Source organism: Schistocerca serialis, chromosome 2, assembly GCF_023864345.2.
Source record: "Schistocerca serialis cubense isolate TAMUIC-IGC-003099 chromosome 2, iqSchSeri2.2, whole genome shotgun sequence".
NCBI lineage: Eukaryota > Metazoa > Arthropoda > Insecta > Orthoptera > Acrididae > Schistocerca > Schistocerca serialis.
In genome coordinates this window covers 558779645-558793597 of record NC_064639.1, presented here as the reverse complement: position 1 = coordinate 558793597, position 13953 = coordinate 558779645, and positions in this window count along the sequence as shown.

Sequence of the window (13953 nt, the reverse complement as noted above, 5' to 3'; positions counted from 1 at the left end):
GAGGCGGGCAGCTAGATTTGTTACTGGTAGGTTTTATCATCACGTGAGTGTTACGGAAATGCTTCAGGAACTCGGGTGGGAGTCTGAAGAGGAAAGGAGTCGTTCTTTTCTTGAATCGCTACTGAGGAAATTTAGAGAACAAGCATTTGAGGCTGACTGCAGTACAATTTTACTGCCGCCAACTTACATTTCGCGGAAAGACCACAAAGACAATATAAGAGTGATTAGGGCTCGTACAGAGGCATATAGGCAGTCATTTTTCCCTCGTTCTGTTTGGGAGTGGAACAGGGAGAGAAGATGCTAGTTGTGGTACGAGGTACCCTCTGCCACGCACCGTATGGTGGATTGCGGAGTATGTATGTAGATTCAGATGTAGAAATGCCGTGTGGATATACAATGCTCGGCTGTGGCTCTTACTGAGCTGCGAAAGGTGAGTGTAGCTATCACGTGCAAGAATTCTTCCAATTTTGGCCACCAGGTGCAAATCTGGCTCTGTACAGCGAGTCGTCGACGTCTCTGGTGTTCATACCGAACAAATTTTGCACGCGGTAGCTAATAAAAAAATCGACATCGTGCCTTCCTCATTTGTTTGACCACGTCCCGTTCCTGATGTATTATTTATGAAAACATTTCTATATTACATTCTCAGCGCTGGATTTGCATCTGGTGTCCAAACTTCGAACTGTCTTTTCTGTTTTTCAGCGTAAATCGGTTCCGTATTAACGCATTAGAATATCATCGTAGTGCCGCTGCCATGTGATAATTACAGTCCACACTGAACCTCTGTCTGTAGCTGCACTTTAATTATAACCGCCTGGTATAAATACTTGTTACAGTTATGAAACACCAGAGACGTCGACGACTCGCTGTACAGAGCCAGATTTGCACCTGGTGGCCAAAATTGGAAGAATTCTTTTTTCCCAGCGCAAATCAGTTCCACATTAACGCATGCGAATATCTACCAAGTTTCGTTGCCATACGATAGTTACACCTCACTCTGGACCACCGTGAATAGCAGCACTTTGATTATAACCTCCTGTTACTGACAAGGGAATGGTCCAATAAGACATGTCGAAACCTTCCCTGAAATATTTTACATAGGAACAAGACAACGAAAAAAATGCACTGCCAAAATTTTAGCTGCTAAGAGGCACTGCAAGATAAAAGAAACTGAAAACTGCCGAATTCGTAGAGCTCCAGGTGACGGTAAATGTGCAACCCCCGCCCAATTACCCTCCCACCACCAAACCCACTGGCGCTGTAGCAACTGCCCATGTGCAACTAGGCACACACACAGCCGTGGTCGTTGGTACATTTGTAAACAAGACGCAACCCGATCCTAATTTGTAAAGGAGGTTTCAGGTTACCGTACGTTGATAGTTTCTTTGACACCACAGTACAAAAAATGGCTGAAGTGGCTCTAAGCACCATGGGACTTAACATCAGAGGTCATCAGTCCCCTAAACTTAGAACTACTTAAACCTAACAACCTAAGGACATCACACACAGCCAAGGCCCGAGGCAGGATTCGAACTTGCGACCGTAGCAACTACAGTACACAGTTACTATTCTCTCGAATTAGCCACTCAAGTAACATCTATTACAAATCATCAGTTGGTCTTTTTTGCAGTAGGTGGTAAGTATTGAAAATACAGATAAACTGAATTAATATTTATTGTGCTTTCGTAAAGCAAGCCTAATAATGTTACCTCTTTTTTCTTTCACTTTCACAGTAATGTGGAATCCAATTAACGTTCTCAGTTTAGCAATGATGAAATATGAAGAACATGGTTTCCAGCCGAAATCAATTACTTCTCCTGAGGACATACGTATGTGTCATTTGTAGTTGATTTCCTTGACATTCATTCGAATGATATCGGCATTTCGTTTGAAATTTTAGATACGTTTGAAGAAATAGGAAATAACTGTGACGATTTCATGAATTGTGATTTGTACGACGTCAGTTGTGCCAGTAACACTTCTGAAGAAGAACCCGTACTGCAACAGCTTTCAGCGACAAAGAGAAGGCAATGAAATATTGGTTAAACGAAGGAGGGAAAAACGCTTGAAGTTATGCAATGTGCAAAGGCGTTTTCGTTTCGTAAAATCGGAGCGTGAACCGTACGTACGGAAGAATGAATTACATGAAGTAATAAACATGCGCCAAACGGAAACCCGAAACCAAATGAATGAAACACTGTTCAGAAGATTCAGAACCGCTCGTGGGAGGCTATGTACCGTTACCGATGGAGATCTACGAGACTTGGCCCTCCGACTTTCATCTGACGTGAACATTGCTAATTTCCATGCTTCATCGACCTGGCTACGCAGGGTCCAGAAATAGTACACAATACGAAGTCGCAAAATTACCAAGTTTACGTCACGTAAACGTGAAGAGGAGCTGCCAGTGACAGACAAAGAGAAATTCATAGCTGACTTAAAGACGAAACTTGCTGTTATCCCCGCAACTGCTGTTATAACGCTGATCAGTCAAATTTCATGAAAGAACTGCGTGCACAGCGCACTTTCTCATTTCGTGGTGAGAAAAGGACGGAGTTGGTTGCCCAATCAATGAATGCAATGACGCATTCATATGCGATAATGCCCGTGATAAGTATGATTGGTTTACAGTTTTCGCAGCTGTACATCTGTCTTCAAGAACTGCAAGGCAAATTAGGACCAAAAATAAAAAAATGGACTGTTTAGTTGTAAAAATGTTGTAAATCTTGAAAATCTGGAAAATGGGAAAGAACAATTTAAACATTTCGTTCGAAACGTATTCCTAGTAGCTGCAGAAGCTAATTCATTGCTTTGGTTGGATTCTTGGTCTGATCATAACGACGCCTCTGTTCTTGTGTAGAACGACGAAATATCTGTAGATGTAATGCGGATTCCGCCTGCAACTACTAGTGCGATTCAACCTCTCATTAAATAATTTTTTTTCGACTGTGGAAAGCATTTTTCAGTAAATTATCAGACTACATAATTTCCGGTACCTCTCTTTCATTTCAGGTGTATCAGAGGAACAGTATTCTTAAGCTTCAGTCATTTGTGCGTTACCAGTTTCCTTCCCCACGCCTTACGAATTCGACCAAATATGCCTGGTCTGCAGTACGTAGAACAAAGGCCAGAAGCATTTGTAACTCCACTCCAGTTCCGTCTAAATAAAACTAGTGGTTACTGCGAAGTGCCTGATTGGTTCAATTTTTCCTTTGTCCGGTGTGCCTGGTGCAAAAAAATGTTTGTTTTTGTCATTCAATAGACACTACGCATTTGTGACGACTACAGGGATTAGCCAAAGAACTGTTTCACTGATAGTAAAATGTACAACATTCAAACATTATTATTAGGAATGACCTACAGGAATTGTTAAAAATTTTTTACTACAAGACAAATTTCATTTCAACAAATTACAAGTCCTCATTGATGGAAGTCGTCTGTGACATCAAACACTGCCATGATTTTATTCTTACTGCTAGTCACTTTTATTAGAATTACATGTGTAAGAATAGAACTGTCGATATGAAGTGATTCAAACAAATGTTTGTACAGCTTAAGCCCGGTTTTCGCCGGAGCAAACAAGTTAATAGGCACAAGCAAAAGAGAATTCTGTCTGGCGTACCCGGTAGGCCTCTTGCAAGTCTTTCAACTGGACGCCACTGCAGCTACTTGCATGTCCATAACGTTCCCCAGTTACCTAATAGGAAAATGGAGACATGCAATTTAACGTGGAATCCTAACCACATGTCTTTTCTGGTCACTCCAAAATCTGTGAGAAGTGAATACTCGGTTAAAAAACATAGTGAAAATAATGTAGACTGAACGGGATTTGATGCCGTGGTCTCTGGACCACGAAGCACGCGCTTCGTCACTAGACCTTTTTTTTTGTTTTAGATAAAAAGAAATATGACCATCAGACCTTACACGCGAATTGTAAACGCTAGCTGAGCCACCTCTTGAGATGATGCTCGACGTCGCGGTAATTAGTGTTCTGTTTACAAATTTCCCCTCAATGGTTATGAGAAGCCAGGGAAAAATGGCAGCTGACATACAGAGAAAACTTTGGATCAGTGCTAAGGAGAGATAGAGATGCAATTCCGAGTAAAGTGCACGATCTCCGCGCATATCACGCTTCCATACAAACTGAGACAGTTAAATTCTTCCTTCCCTGCGCCATTTTGCATACTCGCTCAAGACCAGTGCGCTCGCCACGCAAAATAATCCTCACTGAATAGCAGATTTTCGCATTGCGGCTCCAAAAAGATAGAGTTGTATCCCGTACACCGAATATTAGCTCCACAAATAACCGGCCTCATTTAAACTCTTCTGTTAGGAGAGATAATTTAGAGGTGGAATGGCTGCTTGGATCAAGTATGGGGTCTCATATCAGTGTGGTTCCTGTTGGCTCTGTCAGGAGGTGGGACTAGACTAGGCATGTCCTTCATCTCAGCAGGAAAGGGAAGCGAAAAATGTCTGGGCTAATAGCAAATAACTAAAGGGGGAGCACTGTCACAAGTGGTAAAGTACCAGTAGTAACAAGTGACAGATCAGCAGTTTTCTTTTTAGGGTAGGGAGGGCAGAAACAAAAGATTTTCACAGACAGCCTGAAAATCACATTCAGATTAATAAAACAAGCAGTCAGAAAGCAAATTTTAATGTACAAAATTCATGCAGACCGCCTCTGATTTAAACTAGAGATACTCAAAAATTGATGGGAAAATTAGGTTCATCCAGCTGTAATTCAGCCAGTGTACAAGATCAGTTATCCTTATTGCACCAGAATATCCGAGGACTAAGGGGTAAGCTTAATGAATTGCTTATTTGTGTTGAAGAATTAGAGTTGAGCAAACCAGTTGATATAATCTGCCCCTCTGAATATCATGTGGCCACTGGTACAGGTATTTTAAAAGTTACAGGGTTCAAGTTAGCTTCTGTAGAGAAAATAAGGAGAAAGAAGGAGAGGTCACAATCGTCAGAAACTGTTTTGATTTCAAGAATATTAATGTTAGTAAATTTTTCTCATAGCGGCACATAGAAGCTTATGCAAAAGAAGTAGTATTTCATAATAAGTCCTTTTCTATAGTAGGTATATACAGATCACCTTCAGGAAATTTTAACCTCTTTGTAAAAAATCTAGAGCATCTATTGTCTCCTCTCCTGGTAGAAACCAAGGAAATAATCGTTGCTGGCGATTTTAATGTGAATTTACTGTAAAGCTCTATCGATGAACAATTATTGCAGTCAGTAACGCTATCATTCAATTTAGTTCCTACTGTGAACCTTCAAACTAGGATTTGTAAATTCTCTGAGACTGCTATCGATAATTTCTTTGTAGACAAATCCAGGAAAAATATTCATATCACAAAACTAATAGTAGATGGGCTATCTGATCATGACATATAGCATCTTGTGTTAAGTGTTGAAACTTGTCAGAATAAAAATATATATATATTACATCTGAGTACAAGAGTGTAATAAATAAGTAAAAATTCAGGAAATTTCTCAAAGATATGAACTGGATACGTTTGAAGTACTTCTGACACAAATGGAAAATACAAAGTATTCATTTATAAAGTTACCTCCTCTTTTGAAAATTGTTTTCCCTGTAAAGGTAACTCAAATCACAGAAAAATCAAAAGCAATCCATGGATTCCGTAAGGAATAAAGATATCATGTGGGACAAAAAGAAGACTGTATCCACTATCTAGGAACAGCTCTGACGTTAGAATTGTAATGCATTACAAAAAATACTGCAGAATACTGAAGCAAGTAATCCAGAAATCGAAGCAACTTTGTCATGATAAAAAGATAATTACATCAGGCAACAAAATAAAAACTGTATGGGGTATAGTGAAGACAGAGATGAGAGGGGCCAAAAGAAATGAGGAACAGATAGCTCTAAATATAAATGAAGCTTTGGTAACAAATATGTGTAGTGTTGCAAACCTCTGAAACAGGTACTTCATTTCTATCTTAAGCTATCTGTGTAATCAATCTCTAGTCAGCGGAATATTTTCAGACAGGTTAAAATATGCTGAAGTTAAGCCTCTTTACAAGAATGAGGATAGAGAGATACTGTCAAACTATCGACCAACTTCACTTTTGCAGACTTTCTCAAAAATATTTGAAAAGGTTGTGTTCAAGAATCTCGTTATGCATCTGATTGCAAATAATATATTGTCCAAATCACAGTCTGGATTTCTTAAGGGTTTTGATATTCAGAAAGCTATTTACACATACAGTGAGAACGTACATAATTCAGTAGATAATGAATTAGAGGCTACAGGCATTTTCTGTGTCCTGTCAATAGCCTTGGACTGTATGAACCACAGTATTCTCTCAAGTAAATTAAAATATTATAGTGTCACTGGCAGTGCTGCCAAATGTTCTGAGTCTCATATGTCTAACAGGAAACAATGGGGTTGGTTGGGTTGTTTGGGGGAAGAGACCAAACAGCGAGGTCATCGGTCTCATCGGATTAGGGAAGGACGGAGAAGGAAGTCGGCCATGCACTTTCAAAGGAACCATCCCGGCATTTGCCTGGAGAGATTTAGGGAAATCGGGGAAAACCTAAATCAGGATGGCCGGACGCGGGATTGAACCGTCGGCGTCCCGAATGCGAGTCCAGTGTGCTAGCCACTGCGCCACGTCGCTCGGTTGAAACAATGGGTATCGCTGCAAAATGTCTGTGCAGTAAGCAGTCAGTCTTCATCTGATTAGGAATTAATTACATGTGATGTTCCTCAGGATTCCATCTTGGGTCCATTACTTTTTATTGTGTACGCTAACGAGCTCCAGTCTGTTACATTGCCAGATGCTAAGTTAGTTTTGTTTGAAGATGATACAATCATTGCAACAAGCAGCAAGTCAAGTACAGATTTAGAAAAAGCTGCGAATCAAATTTTCACTGACATTAAAGCTAATTCACTGTCGTCAAACCTTTAGAAGACCCACTAAATGCAGTTCAAAACCCGTAAAAGATTTCCTTCCAGCATGTGTACAACATAAGAAGACATGCAGATCAAAGAGGTTGGCAGTGTTACATTTCTGGGATTACAACTCGATAATAAATTCAGTTGGGAACGGCATACCACAGAATTGCTTATGCGCCTAAACAAGTCTGTATTGTAGTGAGAATGATGTCAGATGTAGGAGACATCAATATAAAAAAAACTTGCATACTCTGATTACTTTGATTCTATCATGTCATACGGGATCATAATCTGGGGTAAGTTATCAAACTGAGCAAAAGCTTTTAGGGTACAAAAGCGTGTGATAAGAATCCGTTGTGGTGTAAATTCAAGAACATCATGTAGAAACCTGTTCAGGGAACTTGGTATTCTAACCACTGCTTCTCAGTATACTTATTCCTTAATGAAATTTGTTGCAAGTAATATATCTTTAGTATCAATACTAGGAAAAAGAATTGTCTTCATAAAGACCTAAAATAAATTACTGCGGTCCAAAAACGGGTCCAATATTCAGTAACATACGTTTTCAATTAATTGCCAGAACGATTAAAAATTTGGCTTCAGATAAAACACAATTGAAACAGAGTTTGAAAGACTTTTTGACAGCAACTCCTTCTACTGTGTAGATGAATATCTCAATAGAGACTGTACAGCCAGCTTAAGTAGAAATGTCTGTTAGATTTCAGCTTTGACAGCACTTGGTCACAACAATCAAGATTATGTATTTTTTGTATGATAAATTTATTAAGAGTGCATAACAGTGTTTGATTCTGAATGAGTGATTATTCTGTAAATATTAGCTGTTCCAGTTTACCACATTGTGTTCACCTATTTCGACAATCACCTGACAAATGATCAGGATAGTAAGTACACTCCTGGAAATTGAAATAAGAACACCGTGAATTCATTGTCCCAGGAAGGGGAAACTTTATTGACACATTCGTGGGGTCAGATACATCACATGATCACACTGACAGAACCACAGGCACATAGACACAGGCAACAGAGCATGCACAATGTCGGCACTAGTACAGTGTATATCCACCTTTCGCAGCAATGCAGGCTGCTATTCTCCCATGGAGACGATCGTAGAGATGCTGGATGTAGTCCTGTGGAACGGCTTGCCATGCCATTTCCACCTGGCGCCTCAGTTGGACCAGCGTTCGTGCTGGACGTGCAGACCGCGTGAGACGACGCTTCATCCAGTCCCAAACATGCTCAATGGGGGACAGATCCGGAAATCTTGCTGGCCAGGGTAGTTGACGTACACCTTCTAGAGCACGTTGGGTGGCACGGGATACATGCGGACGTGCATTGTCCTGTTGAAACAGCAAGTTCCCTTGCCGGTCTAGGAATGGTAGAACGATGGGTTCGATGACGGTTTGGATGTACCGTGCACTATTCAGTGTCCCCTCGACGATCACCAGTGGTGTACGGCCAGTGTAGGAGATCGCTCCCCACACCATGATGCCGGGTGTTGGCCCTGTGTGCCTCGGTCGTATGCAGTCCTGGTTGTGGCGCTCACCTGCACGGCGCCAAACACGCATACGACCATCATTGGCACCAAGGCAGAAGCGCCTCTCATCGCTGAAGACGACACGTCTCCATTCATTCCTCCATTCACGCCTGTCGCGACACCACTGGAGGTGGGCTGCACGATGTTGGGGCGTGAGCGGAAGACGGCCTAACGGTGTGCGGGACCGTAGCCCAGCTTCACGGAGACGGTTGCGAATGGTCCTCGCCGATATCCCAGGAGCAACAGTGTCCCTAATTTGCTGGGAAGTGGCGGTGCGGTCCCCTACGGCACTGCGTAGGATCCTACGGTCTTGGCGTGCATCCGTGCGTCGCTGCGGTCCGGTCCCAAGTCGACGGGCACGTGCACCTTCCGCCGACCACTGGCGACAACATCGATGTACTGTGGAGACCTCACGCCCCACGTGTTGAGCAATTCGGCGGTATGTCCACCCGGCCTCCCGCATGCCCACTATACGCCCTCGCTCAAAGTCCGTCAACTGCACATACGGTTCACGTCCACGCTGTCGCGGCATGCTACCAGTGTTAAAGACTGCGATGGAGCTCCGTATGCCACGGCAAACTGGCTGAACACTGACGGCGGCGGTGCATAAATGCTGCGCAGCTAGCGCCATTCGACGGCCAACACCGCGGTTCCTGGTGTGTCCGCTGTGCCGTGCGTGTGATCATTGCTTGTACAGCCCTCTCGCAGTGTCCGGAGCAAGTATGGTGGGTCTGACACACCGGTGTCAATGTGTTGTTTTTTCCATTTCCAGGAGTGTATTATATTGAAATGTTTTATGTTATAGTTTCTGACACGTTCAACACCCATGAGAATCATCTCATTTTCTGGGTCTGTGGAACGTAAACTGAATCTAATGTAACCTAATCTAATATAATCTAACAAACTAAAAAATAATCACACAGAATTTATAGCCAATGTTCGCTATCTCTTGTTCTCTTCCGTTCCCTCTACTACAAACGATATACGAGCGAGTGGTAGTGAATTTTCTTTGAATGCTCATTCGCACGCGTTCACTTCCATTCGCTCCATTGTAAACCAGCTTAAGGCGCTTAAAATTGCTGTCTGTGAACTCCAGATAATTCCGCTAGGAGATGCAGAGTGAGTGAGTCGCCGAGTCGCGCGCTAGGCGGGCTGGGCTGTACAAATCACTCTTATGGGCTGTTCTTCGCTCTGCGAAAATCTGTAACTTCAACATTTTTTACAAAATACTTGCAGTGCCCCTTAGCAGCTAAAATTTTGGCCGTGCATTTCTTTCGTTGCTTTCTTCCCGTGTAAAAGATTAACGGTAGGTTTCGACATGTGTTATTGGACTGATCCAAGATGGCCGCCGAGTGAAAACACAGGTATATTCTTCGTCCGCTAAGATAACTTATTTAAGTGGAAATAGTGTCAAATATAAATTTCCTGTATTTTGTATACTTACTGTAGTGTCAGTTCTTGCCATACAACCGAACATTAGCGTCCCAGCAGAGCTTGTTCTGGAAAAAACTTCGTGTTAACTTAAGTCCCAATAATCGCGACATAAAACGAAGTTTTGAGTGACATAAAAAAAATTCTATTCAAGTTTTCTTGATAGTGCAAAATTTGTTTAAAAAAGACAACCACTGTTTTCATCAGTGTCTATTGTCACAATAAAAGTGCAATTAAACGTTTCTAAATCATATTTAACTAACACATTTCGTACTGTTTACTAGTTAGATAGAAGCGATGTAGGCCTAAATTTTCCGAGTTGTAAACATTTAAAAACCAGACCAAACACGCCTGATAACGTAAATTCTCTAAAGGCAAAGTAATTACAAATTCATTCTTCTGTCATTGTATCTCTAAATAAGTGCAAACATGACAACCACCACACGTAAGACCTTCGTGTCGTTTTTTGTTTACACACAGCCAATCTCGCCTCGTTGACGAATTTAAAACATTCTCTAAACTTAATTATTCTTTCGAAGCTGACCATGAGTGAGAAATCTGGGAGTTGTTATACACAGTGAGTAGAGGAATTTGTTGCCAGTCTTGTAGGAAATATTTTCACTGTGTGCAGGGGAGGGGGGGGGGGGGAGATGCAGTGGGGAGCATGTTGGGAGAACACAAGAGGCTCTCTCCTGGAACTGCAGAGCATGCCGTAGGAACATTTTGATTGGAGAACACGAAAGGAAACTCTGGGCCCTTATGCACAGTTGGAGGGAGCAACGAAGGAACTCATAAGTATCAAGGAAGATAGGGGGGGGGGGGGGGGGAGAGTGGTTAGGAACTGGCAGCTGGTAGGTGGATAAGAAGCAAGAGAACGCGATATGACAGTTTTTACATCAACACCAAAAACAGGTATCTACCACTGCCAGAGTTAAGTGGAGAAGAGCCTCAGGTAGAACGAGGGGCAGGAAATGTGCGGCACACTTTAACTGAGGACAAGAAGCCTGGCAATGTACCAGGTGTTAGGAAGAAGAAAGTGCTGCTGCTAGGGCGAGGTGTAAGCCCTGAGTTACAGGAAAGTTTAGGGGCAGCGTACCAGGCCACCAGTATCTTCAAGCCAAATACAGGGCTAAGTCATATGATAGAAGACCTACGGTCTTTATGTAAGGACTACAAAAGAGGACCATGTAGTGATGGTGGGGTGGAAAACCGTTTGGATAAGGATGGGACATATGACATAGGTGGTGTCCTGGACAGGATAGCTTCCCTGACTCATGGCACCAATGTGGACTTCGTTCAGTTTTTCTGGCATCATGATCGATCACAGCTGTAAGGAAAATCAATGTGGGGTTAGCGATGGCTCTCAGGACAGCCGACTTTGCTTATGTTTCTCTGGTGCCCATCAGGAATATCAACAGATGGGGTTTCACTAGGCATGGCCTACACCTAAACGGGACTGGGAGGGGAAAATTGGTACAGCTGATTCATGAAAGTATAGGGGTTGGATCTTGGGTCACACTTGGTCAAATACCTGTTGTCATTGGTAGGAAAAGTAGGTCTTTTTAAGGGTAAATCCAGACAACAGGTTCCCCTGTCTAAAGAGTATCTCCAGCATTTTAAAAAAGTACAGAAACAATCACTCACAAGACACTCACAGACACTTCAAATATCACACATACCAGATGTCACAAAGAAAAACAAATCATTCGAAAGAGTAACATGGGACATTTCACAGACTTAACAATCATCCATCAAAACATGCAATCATTAAAAAAGAAAATACAACTATTTGAAGTTGATCTCCAATCTGTGAACTGTACAGTAGTTTATGTTACTGAGCACTGGTGTAGAGACACATAAATCCAAAATGTAGTATTATCATTGTACGAAAGGGCAAAATCTTGGTGCAGAACTGCTTCAAGGGGTGGAGGATCATGCATTTATATGAAAAAAGGAACACAGTTTAAATCAAGACATGACCTCAGCACAGGAAGTGAAGACAAACACTTTGAAAATCAGCTATTTAATTAAAAAGGCTGAATATCACCAAGAAATTAATCATTTTGTGTGTGCATAGATCTGCCAATGGTAGAGTGGACACTTTTTTCAATAAATTAGCAGAAGTTGTAGATAAAGTCTGAAGTACAAAGGTCAACTTCATTTTGTGTGGGGACATTAACATCAACTCTAATATCATAAATGAATCCAGCAGCACCTTCATAAATATCCTTCAAAGTTTTGGCATGCCCCTATTGGTCAATAGTGCAATGATGGTTGCTATAGTGACTGCATCAGTAATTGATGATGTGGCCACAAATATGGACATGGGTAAATGTGATGTAGCTGAAAAGATCTCGGACAATCAGGCCATCTCTGTCAAATAACAACAGTAAAATGAGGTAACGAATCAGTCCCTAAACTACAAACATACAGGGGACATCTATCAGAAATCAAAATAAAACATTTTTCAAAAGAACTAGAATAATAAAGCTGGGTTGAAGTGAATAATGAAACCAATGTGAATATGAAATTTTCTAAATTCTCTACATTCTTTAAATTGAACATTGAAAAGGCATTTTCAAAAGTATACATGTCTTTATCAAAATCTCACAAAAACAGATGGATAACAGCAGGTATTAAAAAGTCCTGCCAAACACTTAAACACCTCAGTTATATGAAAAATATTTGCAATGATCCAAAATTCTTAAATTTCTATCGTCGACACAAAAAGATCTATAAGAAGGTGCAGATTGCTGCAAAAAAGTCATTTACTGACAGAATAATATATAATGCAGAGAATAGTCTGGGATGTTATAAAAAAGAAAATGGGGAGAGGCAAACAAGCGCAGAATAACATGCTGCTAAGGGAGTGGGATAAGGTAGTAAATGATCCACAACACTTAGCAAACTATGTAAACGGGCATTTTTCAATTATTGCCAAGAAGTTACAGCAAAAGTTCCCCAAAGCAAATTTAACACCTGTAAATAATGTTGCACTAAATACAATGATGTTACTTCCAGCCACAGAGAATGAAGTCAATAAAACTGTTTGAAAACTAAAAAATTAAAAGTCAGAAGGCTTAGATGAAGTGCCAATGTGTGTACTGAAACAAGTATAACCCCTTAACAAGTATAATAAAGTAATCATCCACACCAGGGGCATTTCCAGAGCTGGTAAAACAGGCAAGAGTTGTATCTTTGCTTAAGAAAGGTAATGAGGAGGACACAAAAATTACTGGTTCATTTCCCTACTCACCATTCTCAAAACTAATAGAGGCAATTATGAAAGACAGATTTATGAATTACCAGAATAAATGCAATCTATTAAGCAATTCACAGTTTGATTTCTGAAGTGGCAAAAATAAGGAGTCAGCCACAGTAGAATTCACAAAAGATGTACTTGATGTTCTTTATAAAGATGAGTGTGTAACAGACACATTTTTGGATCTTTCTACAGCCTCTGATAGAGTTGACCACACAAGATTCTATTAAATAAATTAGAAGCATTAGGAATAAGAGGGGTAACTATTGACTGGTTTAGATCATACCTAGAAGATAGGCTACATAGAGTAGAGATAACACATACTTCAAATAGATGTAAACATCTAGTAAAACACTTATCAGAACTAAAATACATTAATATAGGGGTTCTGGATGGTAGCATATTAGGACCAGTACTATTCCTGATATACATCAATGACTTTCCCAGTAGTGTTACTCATGGTGAAAGAATTCTCTTCGCTGATGACAGCGATATTATACTCACTGAGAAAACAAGAGAACTACTTGCAGAAAAAGAAAACGAAACTCTCAAAGAAGTTTATGATTGGTCAATAAGCAATAAAGTGACATAGAACATAAAGAAAACTAATGCCATGAATTTCAGTTTGAAGAGGAAAAATGACAATGATAAATTAAACGTAGATAGCACCTCTATAGACTGTGTAACAAATGCAAAATTTCTAAAAATGAATGTTGATTCTCAATTGAAGTGGTGAGGACACACAAAGGTACTTGCAAACAGAATGTCATCAG